This window comes from Enoplosus armatus, chromosome 5 (genome assembly GCF_043641665.1).
Source record: "Enoplosus armatus isolate fEnoArm2 chromosome 5, fEnoArm2.hap1, whole genome shotgun sequence".
NCBI classification, from domain to species: Eukaryota; Metazoa; Chordata; class Actinopteri; order Centrarchiformes; family Enoplosidae; genus Enoplosus; species Enoplosus armatus.
In genome coordinates, this window is record NC_092184.1 from 14,348,108 (window position 1) to 14,368,474 (window position 20,367).

The 20,367-nt window shown below is 43.1% G+C and overlaps 1 protein-coding gene across 2 annotated transcripts in view; it reads right to left on the reverse strand.

The window, feature by feature from the left end:
- The window catches only part of dscaml1 (Down syndrome cell adhesion molecule like 1), a 74,913-nt gene that overhangs the window by 40,368 nt on the left and 14,178 nt on the right, over positions 1 to 20,367 (reverse strand). The window lies entirely within an intron of this gene.

The following is a 20,367-nucleotide window of genomic DNA, read 5'->3' on the forward strand; positions in this document are numbered from 1 at the left end:
AAAAGAATAGCTTGTATAAGCCTGAGGACATGTGGACTGAAAATCAGTGGTTTGTTTTAACTGTTGTCTTACAGGCTTGTTAGTCCTAAATTCATCAACTCTGCCTCAGCTGATGAGCACCATTTTACAGAAAGGTACATCATAAAACAAGCAGTGCACTATAATAAAAACAACGCTGATTTGCATAACAACGGCATGCTTTCATGCTTGTGTGCAAAAATTGCCTAAAAAATAATGTACAGCATTTGTTCTTTCAAACAGTGAGCAGGTAAAGAAGGCGTTTGTGAGTGAAAAAGAACGAAAGGAGTCGGTCCTGATTCCTCCTCCTCCTCCACTCCTTCCCCTGGCTAATTTATTTGATAATTACCAAGGGCCCATTATAGCTGATTTCAAAGCACTGGGAAGGCCTACTAAAAGCTATTTCATTTGAGCTGCTCATACTGTATCTAAGCGCCCTCCTCACGTCATACATACGCATGCACAAACACACACACACACACACACACTATATAAAACATGGCTTGTACAACTGTGAGTCCATTCAGACCCAACATGTAATTAACACCCTCACCCCACCTTCACTCGCACCTAGAGGCAGGAGTGTGTACGTCTGCGTTTGTGTGTGTGTCTATATGTGCACCAGTGCAGACATGCATGTCTGCGTGTGTAGGGGCTGAAAGGTGGGCAGGGGTGAAGGATAATAACGATTGGATTCTAATAAAATTTTCTCATCCTCCTAAATCTCCCTCCTGCCCTCTCCCCCTACCTGCCATATTAACACCCCCATTACAAGGGCAGATGAATGAAAATGAACAGAGCTGTGGTGTGATTCCCCGAGTGTCAAATCAATACCACTCCCCTCCTCCTCTGTTCCTCTCCCGCCTTCCAACACGCCCTCTCTCCCCTCATCCTTTTCTCTGCTGCCATAATTTTCCTATTCTCCTCTCCTCTGTTGGGTCTGAAGAATTGACATGTGTTTGACAAAGGGAAATCTACACCGAGCGACAATAGACTCTCTCCCTATCTGAGTCTCTCTCTCTCTCTCTCTCTCTCTCTCTCTCTCTCTAGTATGAAATGAATGACGCTTGCTCCTCTCTCCTCTCTATTCACATTCAAAGTAGTCTATAATAGTTAAGTGCTACTGAGAACAAGCCAGACATAGAAAGAGCCACAAGGACAGCATATTACTGCCACTTTCTTTGACTCAACCAGAGACAAAAGCTTGTGTAAGGACTCGGAAGAGGTTATGTCAAAATAACAGGAGAAGGTTAATAAAGGAGAGTTGTGTGAATTTCACAGGCTCTCTTTATGAGCACACGCGGTTACCAGAGGCAGAATAACTGAAGAGGAAACACAAGATACACACTCGGCCTCTTCTTATCTCTCGACAAGCGTTTCGGTTTTTCAGCACCAACCCTTGACCTTCTCATCCTTCCTCTGCTCCCTTGTTCCGTCTGTTTACCACGTTCGGTGTGATGCAGTGATCTGACGATAGGTATGCAGAGGACTAATGCACTCATTAAAAAGGCATGCTTCACCGTCAAATGCCAGCTGCCGCCCTCCCCAAGACCACCACCACGTCTCCTGTTTTCTTTGTCTTTCCTTATCTCGATATCTATCTGTTTCCTTGGTTTCTCTGTTCTCTACCTCCGTCTCTCCTCCTGCTGCTGTCTCTATTTCTCTTTCTATATCGGTTGTTAGAAGGTGACACCCCTTACACCCACACACCCCTCACCCTCTCTGAACAACTCATGCTTGAGACTAGAGAGAGAGAGAGAGAGAGAGAGAGTGAGAGAGAGAGAGAGAGAGAGAGAGAGAGAGAGAGAGAGAGGAAGAAGAAAAACAAATAAAGGAAATGGGAAAATGCACTCATCCAAACCAAAAGAAATAGAAAGAAGAAGAAATCTGATAATCTGTCTGTTTTTATCATCAGCCCACTCCCCATGTCTTCATCTCTGTCTTTCCCTCTGTAATGGTTAAAGGCCACTAATTGGAATGGCCATAAATATTCAAGCAGCAAGATGGAGGCAGGGATGGATGTCTGGATGAAGAGAAAATGGTTAGAAAAGTGGGATAGAAAGGAAAAGATGCTAAAATAAGGGCAGTAATGGTGACACAAAAACATCCTGTTGTCCTCAGATTGTTTGCATGTTTTTCTTTCCTGTTAAAATTATGTTTTGATTGCACACACAAACAAAAAATATGGCTCCAACTAACATTTATCTGCGATTCCATTTGGTCACTGACAATGACACATATACAAACACATACTCCAGACTTGTCAACATGCAGTGCATTGTGTCGCTTTTGTCTTTAATTATTTAGTCTCATAGATAATAGATAGAGACATGCTCGCCAGTCATGAGAAGGCTAACGGGACATATCTAATGCATTATAAACACACGCACACACACACACACACGGTGAACTCTACTAAAGCGTGACCTTATTTCTGCTGTGGAAAACACAAGAACAGTGGTCTAATTTCACACACAGGTCGGTTTTGTGTGATTGTCATCCATTATGAAGAGGACGACACAGCAAACAGGAAAAGACTCTGAAAGCAGCACGTTGACTTTCTGTTTAGCGGCCAAGTTAATGATGCTGTGTAAACGCAGGTATCTGCACACATACAACCCTGCTGCTTTTGCGCACAAGCATGAGGAAGAAAGGGACAGGGAGAGTGCCGGCACACATGTGATAAACTCTCACACAAATCAATAAAGCCTTGCCCTTTGTAAAGCTATGTTGTCCTCAGTGGGAGTACTACAGTGCCACAGCATGTAAGCAGCACCACAGTGACACATACTGAATCTCAGGGAGCAGGAGGTCATCGGCGAGCACGGCCTGTGTGCGGCTGAGTGCACCTTGCATGGCAGGCGGATGTGAGGAGCGAGGGAAAGGCGGGGGGGGCCTGCGATTCTCCTACGCATTCCTGTGATGATGTACCCTCACCGCTGTTGCTGGGCATCTTGGCGACAGAGACCCAAAAGAGGATGAAGAGGAGGAGTCAAAAAAATGAGGGATGATGGGAAGCAAAAGAGCTGCAGAGACAGATGTTGCAGATTGGAGTGGAGTAGTGGTGACATGCTAAAAGCGGGTCCCCCAGACGTTGCGGGGAGGCCTGAGGGGCCAGGAGTGCCCGAGGTACGTGCTTGAAGAAGGGGGGGGGCAACACAGCAGAGCAGCAGCTCCCCCTGCCTCCCTGCCTGGCTGTCTCTCTGTCTCTTCTGCCTCACTGCCCCCCTACACTCTGTCCCACTTTAGCCCAATGTCACTGCCAGAGCAAGGGGGAGGGGACATAAAGAAGAGACCGAGAGGAGAGAGAGAACAGGGAGGAAAGCAAAGAGGAACTTTGAGGGAGAGAGGGAGGAAAGACAGATTGAGGACTGGAAGAAAAAGGTGAAAGATCCCAGGGAGGATGATGATGATGATGAGGACACTGATGCTGGAGGAGAGTATGGGGAGTCCAACTAAGGGGCCATTTCATGCTTTCATGTATCCAGATTTTCTCTCTCTCTCTCTCTCTCTCTCTCTCTCTCTCTCTCTCTCTCTCTTCCCATCCCACAATCTCTTGTCTGGGAATTCTTTTGTCTCCTTGTCGCACAAACATACCGCACTCAGCATATGTAGAGTTACACAAGCAGCCAAGCACAAAGTCCCCACTGCAAATACACGTATGTGCAGGCACACGCCTGCACACACACACACACACACACACACACACACACACACACACACACACACACACACACACACACACACACAGAGTGGCTAGTGAGGCGTGCTTTGTGGTCTTGTCAGCTGATCCAGCGTCCCATGGCATGGTGATGTGTGATTCTTGGAGATAAGCATGCTTAACAGGACAGCAGTACAACAGTCCAAACGGTTCAATAAACACCATGTTTCTTCCACTTTGGTGGGCTTTGATACGGTTAAATTTATTAACTGTCTTATATTTCCATTTACCATTACAGATAGCTGCAGCACAGTATTTAGCACTGGTCTTTACACTATAGCAAGTCATAATAAAGATAATAAAGAAGTGTGGCGGTGAATCTAGTGTGAAAAACTAGACTAGAGTATTACGCTGATTTAGCATTATACCCCTCTAACACTGTCGGACTCACGGTGGAGAGTTTAAAGAAAAAAAGAGGATCAATATCAATGTTTTTTTAATTCCTTACCTGGCGCATACATTATCCATATATAAGTAATTCAACCACTGACAGTTCGAGTGTGTTATGCTAGTTGCGGCTAATGTAGCCTCAAGACGCTGGCCTCAAGCAGAGATGTGGAGCTGGCTGCTGAGGTCTGGTAACCTCACTTCTTTCTAACTCCACACCCCCAGATTTTCTTTTCCCACTTTTTAAAGTTGTAGTCTTCAGCCCCAACCGACGTGGACTCAAGTGACTCTTGAGGCCATTTGTCAGACTTGGCGCAGCTCCCACTCGCGCCTCAAAAGGCTTTATAAAACTTTTTTCTCATATGCAGTAGTACTCCCCAAGACCTGTAAATAGACTTTTATGTGTAAAATCAGTTAAAGAGTTCCCCTTTAAGGGATTAAAGAAGGTAGGTTACTGTCACTGTTAGATAGGACACTTATGGAGGTGTGTATAATATACGAGCAATGTACCACAGAGTCAAGAGAAATCTGCTGTAGCACAGAAAGAGCTAGCATATTTGGAAGCACCCGATCACACTAAGCCCTCTGCTGTCTGCAAAAGAACCTAGAACTGCTCAGGACGGTGGGGTTGGGAGGTTACTCATTTGTCACAATCAATGTACTGTAGCTCTCTCATCTTTGTCATGACTGATAGAAGTTAAACCTATCTGCTAACTTTACCTTTTTACAGACAATTGCCTTTTTTTGATTTACTCAAAGGTCATGCGAATCAAATGGCTGCTTACGGTATACTGTAAACTGAGGTAGTATTTGTTATACGACTGCTTGCCTGTAAGCAAGACAAAATTTGATCAAATAAAGGAGCTGTGAAAAATCCATGTTAAAAGAAACAATGTGAGCAACGTTGAGAACATATAACAACATAGGTCTTGGATTAAGTTCTGGATGGACTCTGCTGAATCATTTTGATTTCTTTATGTCTAAGAATCTGAAAAACAGGAACTTTTACCCGTGCATCCAATGAACAGAATGAAAGAACATGCAGGATATATTAAATTAATTGATCTCTGAAGATGATTTTGATGTGAATGTGTATATCAGAAATCAAAGTGCTCTTTATGGCAACCAAGTGTTTGGTCCATATTTAAATAAGACAATTTAGCAAAAGGGACAAATATCCAAACAGAGTCATATGCTTGCAGGGTAAAATTAGGCCATTGCAGATTTGAATATAGAAAAGTGTAATTACCATTATTATATACTGTTGTCATTGCAAAACCCTGCAATGCTCAAAACTGAAGAGTCCTCTCAACCAGCTTAACAGACACAGTACCACAACAACCCAAAAGCAGCCAGTGTCTACCATTTACAACAAAATGTCCATAATATTATATGACCTACTGGGACAAAAAAAACGACTGCATTTTCCTCACTTGTGGTGTCTTCCCTGACTTAAGTAGAAGAGCAGAGGATCAGTTTGGCCACTCCATCCTGTCCTATACTCACATACCTCAACCTCAAGCTCACCATGTCATTTTTTACCCCACCTCACACCTACCAACAGACCTACTAATCTCACTGGAGACCACTTTAAGAGGAGCTTTCTTGTCATTAAATTCACCTACTCAACATTAAATTCACCTACTCAACTACATGCATCATGTAGTTTGCCATGTTCCTGAACTTCTTCACAATGCAAGAAAGAGCATAATCGCACAAACACACTGAAGATATGGTATTGATATTGGCTCTTTTCTTAAATCACATTATAATTGTATTCTGTGTGTTGAGTGATTTGTATTGTGTGCTCGTATTCGTGGTTTCCTCATCATAGTGCTGGGATGGCTGCGGATGTCTCCTGTTAATGATAGACCAAGCGCACCAGTGGATGAACTCTCTGGGTACAGATACATATGGATCCAGCCATGTAGAACAGAGCAGGATAGCGTGAAAGAGCCTTGGCAATCTCCTGGCCCCTGCCCGTGCCCCCACCTCTTACCCACATCTAGATTTTACAACAGATTGCCCTCCTCCTCCACCCCCTCTGTCAACTGTCCAATCCCTGTACAGTCCTCAACATCCCTCCCTAAAGAGTGGGAGGTCTCATCAAGGGCTGGCACTGAGACATGGCAGAGGTGGCATTTGCCAAGGTCATTCAGCATGTCTGTGTGTGTGCCACCATCTCTGATGCATGACAGAATTCCAACATATTATATTTGGATAAAAGAACAGCACAGACATGGGCCATTTTTTGCATTTCAGTTTATAATGCAGTATGCAGAGTAGAAGCCATCATATGAGGCTGCCGAGCTGTCTGCCTGCAGTGCAAGGAAAGGAAAGGCTTGCTGCTGCTTGGTTTTAATGGGCCAGCAGCTGAAGCTGAACCTCAAATCATCATAATGAGAGAGAATGAGATCCACATACGCAAGGGGGAGTAAGGGAAGGTAGATAAGGAAATCAGGGAGAGAGAGAGAGAGAAAAAAAGAGAGAGAGAGAGAGAAAATGAGGGGGGTGGAGAGAAAGGGAGAGATAAGGGGAAAGAGGGGTGAGAAATGAGAGAGATTCCTCTGCATCTCTGATTTGCTTGGGTGATATTCATCAGAGCAACAGAGCATAGGGGAGGAATAGATGGAGGGAGGCAGCAGCGAGGAAGGAGGGAAAACAGAGAAAGAAAGCAGAAATATTTTTTGTTTTTATAAGCCATTTGTTTTTATTAAGCTTCCCTGCCTGTCCTTGTAGCTGTTTCCTGTGCTCTTCACTGGCTTGTATTTGTTTATGTTTGGTTACAGGGGCATGCCTATAGCCGCATTTACAAGAATAATGCAAAGTGTTGCATTCAAGATGATTTTTTTTATATTTCTTCTGGTTTGACTCCAGCAATGAAAAGGGAGGAGAGGATCAGGATTTACCCTACCTTAACTCTATAAGACCAGTGATACAACATATTTTCTTAATGTCAACAACTCTCATGAAAAGACAGAAACCAACAATGACTTTATCTGTATTGTATTGTCTGTGTAACCAAAGCCTGATATAGCTTATTCCTCTGTGCTATAGACCTCCATCTGCAAACTATTAAAAACACATAAATGAGTCACACCATTGCACTGGCTGACACGCTCCTTCATTATGATGAATATGGCCATTGTAGTTTATTTAGAGTTAATCCCCGCAGCTGAAATTCTCCCCAATAAATGCACATTCTCCTGTTTGAGTAACGTGTGCCAAAAACTACAGTGTCCTGCTTTTTAATTTATTTTTTTATATTTACCAAAACGAAACTATATATTTGTGACGTGATTTAGTAGCATCTTTTGTAGGAATGAATGGACTTGTGGCTAAGTGCTACACACAGGGCAGAGAAGTCAGAAAGTATTGAGAAATGGACTAATGCATTGTTTGTTTTTTGTCTTTTCATGGGATCTGTTGACAACAAGAAAAATACAGAATAAAGCCAGTCTTTAATGCAAAATGAGACTATTTCATTTGAAAAAGACCACTTCACTGCTGTTGAAACAGAGTTGTCATTCGGAATAACAAGAGCACATAAGTAATATGGGAGGTGAAGGGGATTATAATAGCCATGGCCTAAAGAGCTTCAAGCTGTGAGGAAAAACAAAACATATTTAGAGACTGGGTGCAGTGCAGTGTGGGAGAAGAAGCTGGGAGAGAATGAGGGATGCAGGGAGGGAAGGAGAGTGGGAGAGCGGTGGGGGGGGGGGGGGGAGAAGAGAGGGAATGTGACAGAGTGGTGACAGAGGGAGAGAGCGGAGCGCTGTGTGTGTCAGGACTGTGTGTGTCTCTGTGCTCGTGTCCCCAGGCGCAGGCAAACATTAGCTGCATTAAGTGAGCTGACAGGTCCCTCCCCATTACCACTACTGGTGGCCCAGGGAGGACGAGAGAGAGAGAGAGAGGGAGAGAGAGGGGGGAGAAAAGGAAGAATGTCTGTACAATTCAAAACACATGATGTGCGTCCCCTTCTTTGCACATACACGAGCATATATTACCATGACATATTTGCATAGAAACAGTTTTTGCATGCTGGCAACAAGCATGCAAAAACAACTCTGACAGTCCAAAGTAACAAAAAATTACTTATACACACAAACATACAAAGTCTTTACTCTAAACTCCTGCTACCGCACTGCACACAGTGTGCAAATTCCCTCAGTGTGCAGAAAAACACACTCCATATATCATATACACTGACAAGCCATGTACTGTCTCTCATAAGAACATGTAACTGAGTTTATATACAGTACACATGTGTCCGTGTGTGTGAATGCATGTGTAGTGTATCATTCCTTCTCTGCTTAAATATTGATTGTTGTCTTGTCTGGGGTTCAGGGTTAAAGACCATCTGCTGCCTCCACCGTTCAATTATTCAGTCACACCACCACCAACCCCCTCTACCCCAACACAAATTAGTCCCTGGGGGTGCATTCCCTTTTTCAGTGTGTTGTAATAGCCTAATACTATGCATAGGCTACTACACTGTACTATGCAAAATGGCTGAGTTATCCATTACTGTCATTGTGATGGAGTCTCCCTCTTCATATTGCTTCATGACAACTTAACACACACATACACACAGATGGAGCACAAACACACACTGTCCACTACACGAGTTTAACAGCTTGCAGTGGAGTGGCAGGAGGTCAGCCCCTGCTCTCTGAGAAAACAGTGCTCTGCGGGGTGGCTTGGAATTAACATCACACTGTGTTAAGGCCAACTCCTCTGACCTGAACAGGAGCACTGTGGACAATAATAAGAGGAAGGAGGAGCAAAGGAAGAGTGAATGAAGGAGGAAGTGAAAAGAGGACCGAAAGTAGCGCAAAAGAGTTAACTAGTCGTAGAGACTGAGTGTGTGGGAGAGAAGAAGAAGTAAAGCAATGAAAGACAGCGAAGGCAAGAGAGGTTGTTGACCTCTGGCAATGGAGCTTGTCACTATAGTGCAGGCAAGGGGGAGGGGGTGGGGGGTTTGTTAGTGAAAATGTTTTTCCTCAAATGCAATGTCTCCGCGCTGCAGTCCGTGAGCGTGCATGTATGTGTGTCTGTGCGAGTGTGTTTGTGTGTAATCTCCCCGGGCAAATCCCTCTTTAGCCAAAGCAGGGAAGAATAGAGAAGAAAAGGAAAAGCCATCTTTATCCAAATCCAATTGCAGCTGGAAGGAGAGAGTGAGGGAGGTGGAGGAGGAGAAAGGAGGAGGAGGAGGAGGAGGAGACGTTGTAATTTGTCTGAGGGATTACAAGGAGTGCTGGCAGAACATGACTGCTGACTGTGTGTGTGTGTGTGTGTGTGTGTGTGTGTGTGTGTGTGTGTGTGTGTGTGTGTGTGCCATGGCCTAACCCCATGAATTCAGAGCGTAACAACATCAGAGACAGTATTTTTGTAACAGAACTAGAGCAGAAAATAAAGAATATTTCTGTACAGCCCTGCTCACTCCAGGTAAACATCAAACCCTCCGTGTGACTCTGGTCATAATAACGGCCGGGAGGTTGACTTGGAGGGCAGACGACTGTTTAGCCCAAAGTCATGATTACTTATAATCGTCTCTTTCATAATAGATCAGGGTTCCTTTGACTCCACTTTCATGACATTAGTGGTACCATAAAAACAACACATTCATGGGTAAACATGAGACTGTGACCTAAAATCCTCTGCTGAGGGTTACAGTGCTGCTGCAAGGCCAGAAACATGGCAATAATGTGGCATCAATATGGCAGCCGTCAAATCTAGGCTAACATCAAGTGTGTGCTTGAACACAGCCACTGTGTGGACCAAAAATATATACTGTACACGCACTGGAGTTTGTTTCCAAAAGCTGCTTCCATTTTGGATCCAAATCCGTTTGTTAATATCAGAATCTACTCAGGAAACCTTTCTCTCTAATTATAGAAGAACAATTTGTCTAGATAGCAAATAGCAAAAAAGCTTGAGTTTTACTTCATTGTCAATTTTTAGGATATAGGATAGAAAGTTGACCAGTGAATTCAATACTGGTTTCAGATTCTATAAAATGCTATCAACAAACAAACCTTTACACGCACGCATAAAATGTGACTGGGCACACAACAAACAGGAATAAAGCCACTTGTGTCCACTCGTAAATCCAGTTTAAAGATCCAGACTGCTGAAGGGTTAGGGAAAGGAGAGAACGACAAGAAAGGGGAGGAATGGAGTGAGGGAGCTGAAAAATGATTGTGGAGGAGAGGAATGGGCTTTAGGCCAGAGTTTAGGTGCCATGGTTTGATGTGATGTGACTGTACGACACACAGGAACACATATATCTGCCTGGAGCAGGGTAAGAGTTAAGGACAGTGGAGTCAGATAAGTGTCAGAGTGAAACAACATCAGTGTCTTTCTCTGTGTCTGTGAGTGACAGTGATACACGGCAGTCTGCCCCATACACATATACAACAACACAAATACACACACAAATACACACACACACAGGTGCCCAACGGCTCTATGCAGGAACAGCTGTTTTGCTGTGACACACAGCATACACTGCACATCACATCAGATCCACAGCAGCTCCTTACCCAGAAAACCGTGGACCACAATGACACACAGATACCGTCGCTTGCTTCACCAAATGCTGACACACTCTTCTAGGCATTTTATACTGTCAGGTTACATTTACCAGACACACACTCACACACATATCTATGTACAGTATTGTCCTGCAGTATTCTGGGAGGACATGCAGTAAAATGGATGCACCTACAGTACATACACAAAAATAGAAAGACAGAAGAAGTAGTTTTGGCCAATATGACAATACATACAATGAGATTATAGAGATTTGTCAACTGGTAGAGACTTTCATACATGTTTATTGAGTATACCAGGGTAGGTATCCCTTTGATATCTGTGGTTGTATGAAGCCGTTGTGGTAAATCAGTGAATAGGGCTGCTGTGTGACAATAGGCCTTTTACCCAGCAGACACTTTGGCTTTTCATAGTTGGAAAAGTACAGGTGTTACGAATAACATTGACAATGGTGGTGATGGGAAGACGGGTTCTTTTATGTAACTTCAATGTTCGTTTCGTTCACTCACCACCAGCTGACTCATTAACAATTCTTTTGGTTCTTTATTTCTTAATTATGTTACGATGTACCTTGACTTATCAACTATTCTACTTACTGGATCGTGTTGTCAAAAATATACATTCCCATCTGGTTATTGTGATCTATGCCAAATTAAAATTGACTTTCCATAAAATGTTTAACACCATAAAATGACATACACCATTACTGATATTACCCCCTGCTATGTAGGTTTGGGTTCTGATTACTGTTTCCATTTTGTCATGGATGTGCCATAACAGGCATATAATGGGCCTTGATGAGAGCAGATGCGTACCTTTTGATCCACCATAAAGGCACAAAGTACTTTATAGTATACATTTGTACCAATTGAGCTTGAAGTCAGTTAACGTAGCACATTGACTGAGGTGGCCTGGGCAGCACAGGGGAAAAGATCACATCAGGGTTCAATTCCCAGCCGAAGTGTTTCTTGCTTGGCTCTGCTGAATGCAATTTGCAGTGTTTACAGGTGGGAAGCTGTTGAGGAATCCTATCCTTGTCGCATCACAAGCAACTCATTCCAGTTGGTCAATCTACACTGTACCGTCTCTTATATCAAGAGTAGGACTTAGCAGCATATGGACTGAAGTATGAATTGGGCATTCTGAACTGTAATAAAGGTCAAAATAGCCCTAAAAATAAGGTGTTCTGATTTGCTCAATATTCTATAATAATTATCACAATTTAGGCTTACAAAAAAAGGATACCTCACTAAACGTGTACTGTACAGGGTAATGTTCAAGCGACAAGCTTTTCTATTCCAAAAGACACAACTGTGCTCTCGCTCACTCTGAGAGAGCGGTAGACTCACACACATGAACACACAAGCACATAATACATTTGCACAGGCACACAAGGGTATATACACACATCCGTTCAATGAGGCACATTATACACAATGTGTCATTGCAGTATCACTGCAGTATCAAGGTGATTCCTTTATGCTGCAAAAGCCTTCACTTTATCTGCTCCTTCTTTTCTTTTGACTCCTGCCTTCAGTCCAACAGTCTAATCTTCTTCTTGTATGAACATTTAATACAGTGCAATCACTCTTTAGACATGTAGCTGATGCTTTTATACAGAATGACTAACAGTGAGTACAACAATTGAGTAAGCTTCAATACGTGCCTCAGTACGATGAAAAGCAGCTTCTACAATACACCTGTGATCACAGAGCAGTCAGAGAAAATGCTATGGGAATATGTAGTATAAATGAAGAGATAAGAAGTTACGTAAATGAAAGAAGGGAGAAGGTGTTGTGAGGTAGTTCATATTATAATATTATTCATTAATATATTTTGGTGCATGCTGGACATGAAGAACAGTCCATCAATGTCTCAAGGTAAGATCTTTAAGGCCAACTGCTGCGTGCTCCATGTATAGACAGGCATAGGCTCTAGGGTTTTGAGTCTATAAACTATTATCTTTTGCAGTGAGCAGCATGAGAAGGCATGAGAGCTAGAGTTGCATGTTGCATCTTTAGAAAAGAAGATGAGGATATTCTTAAAGTCGACAGTAAAAAAACTATGAGTTTCCAAAAGCTTTAAACCCTAAGCATTGAATAAGGCTTATTTTCTTGTATTTGAGCAGACCTGACACTGCTTAGCTAATCGTATCAGTCAACATACTGTATGCAAGTTTTTTTATTTTGTGTAATTTGTAATAATTATCAAAAGTTCTTCCAAAAGCTGAATCTTTTTTTCTTTATCTTTTCGACTTCGTCTTTGCTCTCTCCTGTTGCTCAGGTAAACCCATGCTACTCTCTCACAAGCCACAGGTAGGCTCTGAAACACTGGAGGAGATTCTGAGTGCTTTTCTATGTTTCCCCTCTGCGCCTCTTCTCCTCTATCAGATGGAGGGATAGAGGTGAGGAAAGAATTGAGAGAGGGGACAACAGAGGGAAAAGACAAAGAATGTAAGCCCCCCACAGCAGCACTTAAAGTAAGTCTGCATTATTGATGAGGAGACAAAGCGAAACATTTATTTATCTTCGAGGGTGTGTAGAAGCGAAGCCGATCCCTGCAGAGCTGAGAGAGAGAGAGAGAGAGAGAGAGAGAGAGGGAGAGAGAAAGAGAGTAAGTGAGGGTCAAAAGACAGAAAGAGGCCATGTTGAAAGAGAGATGTCTTAGGAGGCTTGAGTGCGTTTTGTGTGTGGGTATACAGTAGAAGGTCGAGTCTAAGATGTGTCCTGTGTATTTTCTCTGGTCAGCTGTGGGATTTCCTCAGGGCTGAAGGATCAAGACCGGGCCAGAGAATTATTTATGAGTCCTAAACAGGCTTCCATACTGCCCTGTGTGCTTAACCCCTCACTACACTAACTTTAATGTTCCAGGCTCAAGTCCATCCCTTGACTCCTGTCATGTACTATTCCCCTCGGTCATAAAAATAGAAATGGATCCAGAAGGTTTTTTTTTCCATGGGCTAATCTCTCTATTATATTTTTCTATTATTTGATTTGACGTTTAATCTATTCAGTCTCATATCTTGTGAAGATGAGTGCTCCATCACAAGTTGTCCTGAAAGTGTGTTGAGACTGAACACAAAGTGAATTTTAGAGGAGGCTTGATTGCATACAAAGGCAAGTGTACAGACAACAGCCACACTTGGCATGAAGTGCAAATTAAGAGCTAAAAGCATATTCGTGTGAATTGAAAATATTCCTATTTGTGCTTAACAATTGCGCTTATCCCGAGGCCTTTGACCCCACTTCATAAATATACCGGGAAAAGGGGAAATAGGAGAGAAAGTGGGGGAAATCATAGAACGAAAGGTGTTGCTGAGGTGTTCTGAGAGTGAACTGTCACATTAACACGATCGCAGCCACAATCCACACACATGACGAGTGCTAGCTAGCTACCGCTAATGTCTGAACAGTCGGTAAATTGGCTGTGTGGGGCAAATAAACATGGATGCAAAAACACTTCAGTGGTCAAATTCAATTAACACAAGGCATAAAATGTGGCTCAAGTTCGTTAGCATTTTTTTTCTTGATGCATGGTGTAAACATTTAACTGCTTATCAAAACTGATTAATTAATACTGGTTAATATTTAGTTTTCTTTCAATCAACTAATTGATCTACAACTAACCTACTAAAACCTACTATAGAGCTTGTACACATATACTGTAAATAGGGACACCCATAATCACAAACTTATTTTCGTCACTTAGGAGGACATTGCATAGACGTATTGATTACCAGGGGCCTTAGGCTGACCTTAAACAGAACCATTACATGCCTAAATACAATCCTGACCTTAACTAAAAGCCACTACTTTGTGGGGACCAGCTTTGTGTCCACAAATGGGAGGTAAGTCCCCATAATGTAACTGTGTGACACATGTCCCCAAAATGTAATGAATACAAGTTAACATACATACACAAGCACTTTCATCGATGTTGGCTCACACAGAAACAGTAGGCGTTTCAGATTGCATGTGCAGTAGGCAACAGAAGAACAGATGATGAATTAACAAAGTTTGTGTTGCTTGTAGTTAAGACAACTCTAACATTAACACAATTTCTATAGTGATTTGGCTTTGTATTAGCAGATCAAATTGTCACCTGTTGCTACCACTAGGAACCCTTCACTGCATGTCAGATTAGGCATAATGTTTGGTTTAAATAATGCACATTGTTCGGCTGTGACTGATGGATTTGCGGGGAACTGACGTGTGAAAGTGGCTGAGCATGACTGTATGAATAGTGCAATTTTATGGACATGACTATACATTGTGTGTGTGTGTGTGTGTGTGTGTGTGTGTAGGGGAGGCCGTTAGGGGATAAGCACTCAATAACAGCTGACACTGAGCTGGCCTCTGCTCTCACTCACACAAAGGACTATGATTATATTACTGTTTGACTGCCTGTCCCCACCCCCACCCCCCTCCACCCCCCTCCATCCCCTCATCATACCCTATACTGCCAAGCCCTCTGTGCACTCAATGGCTAAGATAATTACCACTATTGTGTGTCACACACATACACACTCCCATGCAAAGTGTGCCACGTGCTTGCCAGCTCCCCCATCTGTCCCCTACTCTCTCCCCATTTTTCTCTTTCTATTCCCTCTCTCCATCTTTATCTGTTTTTGTTTCTGCACCCTTTGACATTCGCTATTTGGCAGGAAAGGGGGAAATCCACTACAGAGGGGGAAAGATAGGTGGAATAAAGCCATGTAATATTTACTACTTACATTGATTCAGTGTTGTACAGTGGGCTGTTGATTCTTTTTCAGTGACAAAACATATTGATACAGTTGTTGTCAGTCACCCTACTCAGTTGTGTGAAATTTGCAATAGAAGTAGTGTGATGGACTTATTACTGAACATCAATAATCTTTCCAATGCCTGATCATCTCCCCTACTTATTAAATGTCTCCTTTCCTCCCCTCGTCAGCCTCACAGCCTGCCTCTTGCATCCTTTAACTTTTCCATTTAGCCAGGAAGGAAAGAAACAAAAAGCACAGAATTCAGATTGAGAGTATTGGGGGGGGGGGGGGGGGGTAGCGTGTGCGACAGTACTCTGATGTCCCCTTTCTTTCATTCCTTCTTCCTTTCTCTCCTCCTCCAGTTAAACTTTAATGTGTTTTCCCGCTCAAGTACTCAGGGAAACTCCTCAGAAATGGCTTTGGTTGCAGAAACACCAGAGTGGTTGTTGTGTGGCTTCTGTGTTTGTGTGTGCAGTGGTATTGTAAGAGAAGGAGATTTAAGTGGTTAGTGGCTGCGTATGTGTGTGGTGGTGTGTGAGTGTGTGTGTGTGTGTGTGTGTGTGTATGTGTGTGAGGGCGAGCAGGGTCACCATATGATGTTAGAGTGGTGTTTACACGAGCGAGCAAAGCTGCAGACAAATGTAGCCCTTAATACCAAAACCCTTTTCCACCGTGTGCCTTTTCTCATCCTTCCATCCAGTCTGCTACACCTGCAGGAACAAACACATACCTGGAAAACACACACACACACTGTCTCTGTGTGTGTGTGTGTGTGTGTGTGTGTGTGTGTTGAAGGTTGAGGTGACCACCTTGAGAGTGTGTAATTGTTTAATAGCCTGAGAGCTCCCATGTCTACCCCAGAGGCCTTTGCCCGCTGAAGATCGATCAAATACTCTGGCTGCCGGTGACAACTTCGAAGAAACGCGCACGCAAAGGGGCGAACAGTGAGTGCTGCTGGAGAGATGGACAGAGACAGTTAAAGGAAAAGAGAAAGAGAGTGGGAGAGGAAAGAGGAGTACCTCCCTTAGCGGCTGCCATGTGGCTTTAGCCATCTGTTGGCAGAGTCTAAATTAATTAGCTCCACTCATTACTAGTTTGCAAGAGGCCTGCAGTCTAAACCAGACACCAGCTCTCCAACTTCCCTTTCCAACAATCTCTTCTTCTTTCACCCTTGCTCACCACTAAAAACCTTCCTAGCTTAGATTTAGACCCTGAAAGCTCACAGTGTTATAATCGATTGTGATACTAAATTTAAAAAGGTGCAGAGCTCCCGTTCAGACCAAAACAAACCCACAATCAGTTTTTACCTTTTGACAAAAAAAACTTTACCTGGGGGCCACTGGCCAGGTTGTTCTTTCTTAAAGTGTGTTCAGACAGAACACAAGTCGAATTTTAGATTCGGCAATAATGCATACAAAGTCAAAGGAACGACATGAGTGGGCGCGAACAGATGTGAATTTGCCCGACTGGCATGAACTGTGGCGAAGGCGCATCCACTAGAGTTGAAAATGTTCTCAATTTGAGCAAAAATTCACACTTGTCCCGAGGCATTATGAATCTGTTTCATAAATGTACAGCGATGAGAGGGAAAAGGAGAGACTGCCTAGCTTACAGCTAATGTCTGTACAGTTGGAACATTGGCTGTTTGGGGCAAATCAACACAGACTGCTCACCATACACCATCAGGGAGGCCACTTAAACACTCAGCGGGGGGAAAAAAAAGGAAAGAACAAGTGTAATTCCCTCTTCATTCCCTTACATGTGTTGTACTGCTCTGCATGTTGGTGCAGTGTTAATAAAGTGATGTATTCCTTTTCTTTAAGGTTTAGAAAGAGACATTTTTGGGGTCAGGTGCTCAGAGTGTTTATGTTGACAAGTTACACACTAAAAAGGTGTGGTTTGAAATAAAGATCCAGTTTTTACATTCCAGTTTTGCAGTCTTGATAGAAAATGTAAAGATTATTCTAAAATAAAATCAAAATGGGAAAATGTAAAGAGTATGTGGTCCGGATGTCTTGTCTCAGGAATCTGGTAGCTGGGCCGGTGGTTTAAGACCCTTAAAGCACACAGTGTTTATTGTAATAATTTATTGTGATACTAAATGTAAAAAGGTGTAACATTAAATCTCCCTTTTAGACAGAAACAAACCCACAACCAGAAAATCTCAGTGTTGACACTAAACGGAAGACATGCTCATGTTATCCCTCTAGACACACCTTCCCTCACCCCCCCCCCCCCTCTCTGCCCTCTTATCCCACTTTTCCCTCTCATCCTTGGGGAGTGCTCTGTGCCACCGCAGAGACGACAGATGGGGCTCAACATCATCCAGAGAGGGAGAGAGAGAATAGAGGGAGGTTGCATTCATTATTTACCTCACTTGGTATTGGAATATTAATGCTAAAAGCAATCGGGCAACCCTTCATTAAATTAACTGGAGATGTAGGGAAAGAGACGAGAGGGTGAGATGGAAGGATGGGGGGGCGAGGGAGGCAGAGACAGTGGGAGAGGAGAGAGGAGCACACTCTGTTAAATGGGCCCTAAAATTAGTGAAGCAAAAACATCTCCATTAAGAAAGCCTGCATCTCTCCTTTCCCTCCCTTCCTCCACTCTAACTCTTCTCTGCGCTCTCCCTTCTTTTAAACACCTCTTTCCCTCTCATACGCACAAAAATCACTGCTTTACCCACAAGTGCCTGCTCCGAACCTCTCTGAGAAATATGCATTTCTGTGCTGTCCCTCTTAAGTGCCTGTTCAAAATTTAAACATGCTTATGGTGGCAGAATGTGTCTTTGGTCCCCATGTGCATCTCTCTGGAGAGTACTCCTCTGTCTTTCACTCTCTCTATCACTCCCTCCTCGGCAACTGCTCTTTTTTCTTTATGTTGTATCTCTCTCTCAACACTTCATCTTGCCCTTCTTCTTCCCATCTCTCTACTTCTCTCTCTCAATCTACCTCTCTTTCTCATCTTCTACCTGTCAGCAAACCCTAGTATTATTGTCACACGTACAAGTGGCGTACACACTGGATATGCGAGCACGCATGAACGAACACACAAACGAATATGTACGCAGACACGCAACCATTCATATGCATACAATAACTGTGCAAACTCATGCACACAGACAGTATGAGGACATATCCACACACACACACACACACACTGACAGTGGCAGAATGGTTCTCTCCTGCACAGCAACACATTGCGTATATGCAGAGCCACTCTCCCTATTAGTGGAACGCTGCTATGCGCTGTTGACTTCTGGAGAGGAAAACATACAGTCATGTCCACTGGTTATCAACTGATGCCACAATTACCCACCCCTCCACCTGCCACCCGGCCCTTTCACAGAGTGTGTGCACTGAGTGCGTAATAGAGAGGTGACTTCTGTATATGAAACTATAATGATCATAATGACACCCAAGGAATTCATGTAATTGAAAAATTAGGTCACTTCCTATTGGCAGAGGAAGATCAAAAATGGAAACTGAGGCTTCCAGATGCAAATGAGGTCTCAGTGACTCTTGTGAGGTCTTAAATAGACAGAACTAAAAGCTCAGGTCCTTTTCATGAAAAGATTCTCCTGGTTACTGGTAGACACTTTCATTTATCTACTGTGGTAGCTATACCAGATATTCTAATGTATCTATACACTACCATAACATACCAACAGTTCACCACCATTATTTCCAGTCCTTTTTAAGCACAGCTCATTTTATACAGTAGAAGAGTTCATCTACATCACTCCATCCATCCACCCATTCATCCATCCAAGCATCAATTCTCTGTACCCACTTATTCCTGTTCAGACTGCGGGGTATTGCACCATGCACTGAGAAAAAAAGCAGCACAATGGGCATTGGGTGAAAGGAGTAAAGCATAAACCTTTTCCTAACTGACAGACAGTAAAAGATAAAAGAAGAAATGATAACTAACATGGTGCTCACCTGAGCATTCATGACCTCAAACAAATCAGTAAGACTTAGAGTGTAAGTGAGTGTATAGCAAAACAGACAGATCACACTAAAACAAAAGTATAATAACATAAAGAAAGACACAAAGGAGCAGGCATAACAATATCAAAAACCTAGCGCCTCAAAAAGCTGAAACTGCTGTAACATGATCCTCTGACAGTCTGCGTCAAATAGTTTAGAAACACAATCTGGCTGGACAAACCTGTCTGTGAACATGAAAGACACCCCCCAAGAGGTTACTGCAATCAAAAACAACAAAGCAGGTGCATTAAGCGCTGCATAGATCAGTTTAGCCGTTCAGAAACGGGTTTGGCAAAGCAATTCTATTAAACCAGTCGCTATAAGAAATAGCTGCATCACTGGGACCCACTGGAGAAGAAGCAGTGAAGGAGAAGAAGTAAAAGAAGACAATGAAGAACTTGCTAGGGTTAACCTGTGTAAAAACAGTTGCTTGCTTCCACATCCAGCAGACACAGAGCGGCATGAACATCCCACTCTGACCACCTAATGCAAGTGTAATATTAACCCAAACATTCAGGTTAGGTTTCGTCCACCAATTCTTGAGGAAAAATATCAAGTCCTTAGTTTTTATGTGCTCAACTTTCTATATCAGCCACTTGTGTACTTTGGCTCTCTGCTGTTTTGACAAGCAACATCCCCTCAGGTAACACACACAGGGCAAATAAACTGTTTGTCTGATTATTGCCAAATGTTTTAAGTATCTAACACAAACTCTCCATAGACTTTAAGGCTGGCTAATACACTTCCTCTTCTTCGGTCTTGACTGGCGATCCTCTTGAGCTTGTGTGCACTGCTTTTGTGCCACTAAAGCTGGTTGGTTAGTTGGTTAGGAGCACTGCTAACTCACTGGCTTGTCTGAAGCTGAGTAGCAGTAAAGTAGGCAGTACCACGGGGTCTGTAAGTATTGCTCCTAGTGTAAATTCAGGAGTTAAATCTAAAGAAGAGCT